Below are 3,250 nucleotides of genomic sequence, written 5' to 3'. Positions count from 1 at the left end.
TGGCTTATAGCTTCTACCTAGCCCCAAAGCAATCCAGTATTTTATCGTCCAGATCCATGGCAGGGCCACTGGGCAGGACGGGAATAGGGGAGGGGGGAAGGACAATGGATACTGTTTTTTAAAGAAAAATACAGTTTATTTCAGGCGTACAGTAAAAAAAAAAAACAAAAACAAAAAAACTGGAGAGCAGCAGACACATGAAGTTCCATCACCACACACATAGCATGACTTCATAGATATGTATACTGCAGTTAGAATTACTCCTATAATCACTGTATTCTGAATGTGTGCATATGCAATCATTGTTTCATATACCATGAATATGTTATTTTAATTCATCAATTTAATATAGTAAACAGTTGAATAAAATTATAAGAGATTTTTCAAAATGTTCTAAATATGTGCAGAGAAAGATATGTGTTCATTTGTATGATATATGCATTAGTTGAGAGAGACATATATTTATATTTTTTATTTATCAGGGATATTCACCATATATTAACTGAGTAATAAATGTACTCATTTCTTCAAATTCTATAATACATTTTAAAATTACAAAAATAACACACACATATATATATATACAATATATATGTACATATATACATATGTGTATACACATATGTAAATACAATATATTTCCAGACTATGGGACTCATGAGATATGTAGCTGCAGTAGCCTTTCCTATGTACTTACAGAAGTTTTTATGGCATTTTCTTTATCCAAGGCTATTATTGATCCTCTGAGAACATGTGAGTTTGGCATAAAGAAAACGTACAAAAATTAAAATTTGACTTTTTACAGCAAGGTAATAGTTGATGTAAGCTGATTTTTGATGTTTTTCAAATTGTAAAAATAAGTATGTGGGTGATCAAAAAGATTTAATTATTTAGTGGAAATTCTAGATATATTCTGAGAATAAGAATAAGGACTCTTAGTAATATAACGAAAATCTTATATTGTTAAACACTGGGCAAAATCTATTATGTTTCAATTTCTGTGTTGCAGACAAGAAAGCTAACACTGTCAGAATTAAAAAGGACAGAAAATTGGATTTTTTTTTTATAGCATGCCGTGGGTGGCTTCCAATTATTTTTCAATAAAGGCTTTGTGTAAATTCTCCAAACTCTCTTAGACAGTTCAGCAGATATATCCCTTGCTAAAGATTGAAAAGACAATTTGTTTTTGCTTTATGTTTTTAAGGGATAACTTTAACTTTGGGGGGCTCAGCACTTCCAGTAGCTCAAGACTAAGGATGGGCTCATGGTATGGGTGTGATTTTAGTGTAAAAGGCATTCCATACATAATCTTTAGGTAGATAGACTAACTCTTTTACTAGAGTTTCCAACAGATTTTTAAAAATACATATAAAAATAATTATTATGCCACCAGTTAATGCATTTTTAAAAGTGCTTCTCAGGACAAAATAAATATCTCCATTGGTAAAATGGAGAGTGGTTTTAATGGGCTAGAGATAGTGAGGAGGTTTTGAACTTGTACGTTTCCTGCAGGCTTTTATGGTTTACCTAAAAATGTTTTGCTGGTTAAGGAACAAGCTACCATCTCTCTTCTCATTTCAGATCATCCAAGCTTTCTTTTAGAAATTTCTGATTGTATTTAAACTGTGCTAATATGCTATTTTTTTTTAAAATTATCCTTGTCCTGATAATAGACACTACTGGCAAGTTCTGATACTGCTGATGACACAAGGTTTGGTTAGAATGTTGTCACCAAGACACAAACTTTGAATAGATGACATTGAATCCTTTAATCAGTTGTAGCTATTTGGTTATAGGTTATTGCAAATCACTGAGAGTAATTAAGTTAGGCAGTCACTGTGGCTATACCACATAGTGGCGATTGTAAAGAGGACATGATCAGAAAAGCAAGTTTGTTTTCCACATTCCCCATGCCAGAGAAGAACTGAGATTCTTCATAGTCATGAGACCCCAATGAAAGGCTTCCTGCTACAGTGGGGCCTTTGATTAAAATGCTAGAAAATAGAATCCACAGTCCCTTCTGAAAACACTCAACTATGATGACCACAGGATTCACTGAAAAAAAAAATCACTGGCTTGCTGAAATAAATTTATTCACTGCTATTCTTATTTTTCTATCTATCTATCTATCTATCTATCTATCATTATATCTATCTATGTATTATTTATTCATTTTACATCATGATCATAGCTCCTCCTCTTGTCCCCTACTCACACAGACCACCCATACTCTACTCCACTTCTCCTCTGAGAAGGGAGAAGCACCCTGGGTATCACCCCACCCTGACACATCTAGTCACTGAGTCAGAAACAAAGAAATGCATGTAAAGGTGTTTGATTTGTACGTAGTTCTTCATCCAACTCCAAGGGTTCCTGTGTCAGAGGTTCAAGGCTTGGGCTTTTACTGTTGTAGTATTGAGATGAGATCTATAGGGAAGGGCACTAGATGGAGGTCTTTAGGCCACTACAGAGGGGCCTTTGGAAGGAATTAAGTTAGTTATCATGGGACTATTAAATTAGTTCTCATGAGAGGGTAGTCATAAAAGAACAAGCCAGGACACCCTCCAGCCCCCATGACTTCCTGCTTGGTAAAATAATTTTCCCTCACACTTGAGTCTGTGCTCTGATATCTGTTATGAATTCTTCATCAAGCTGACTCAAGCATCATGCCCCTGAAGCCTTTAGAATGTTATAGTAAGCTGGGCAGTGGTGGTGCGTGCCTTTAATCCCAGCACTTGGGAAGCAGAGGCAGGCAGATTTGTTAATTCAAGGCCAACCTGGTGTACAGAGTGAGTTCCAGGACAGCTGAGGCTACACAGAGAAACCCTGTCTCAAAAAGCAAAAAACAAAAAAAACAAAAAAAACAAAAAAAAAAAGAAAAGAAAAGAAAAAAGAATTTTAGAGTAAATAAATTTCTTTTATTCGTAAATGTAACAATCCTTGAGTGTTTTATTGTAATAGCATAACATGTATTGATATACCAGCAGGTTTATGCTAAGCATAGTAAAAATTAGAAGAATGAAAGCAGACAAACAAGAAACTGTGCTATAGTCCTTATGTGATGGTCAACTATTCCTTTTGTTTTGTTACAATGAGTTCGTTCTTTGTTGTTGTTTTTGGGAGTTGTCTTGGTTTTGCAGAATTTGATACTATATTAGATTTTGATGATTTTTTTGATTAACCATCCCAGGGATGCAGGGATGGTTCAATATACGGAAATACATCAACGTAATTCACTACATAAACAAAC

Source organism: Mastomys coucha, unplaced genomic scaffold (assembly GCF_008632895.1).
Source record: "Mastomys coucha isolate ucsf_1 unplaced genomic scaffold, UCSF_Mcou_1 pScaffold22, whole genome shotgun sequence".
In the NCBI taxonomy this organism is placed as follows: Eukaryota; Metazoa; Chordata; class Mammalia; order Rodentia; family Muridae; genus Mastomys; species Mastomys coucha.
Note: the sequence above shows the minus strand (reverse complement) of the source record.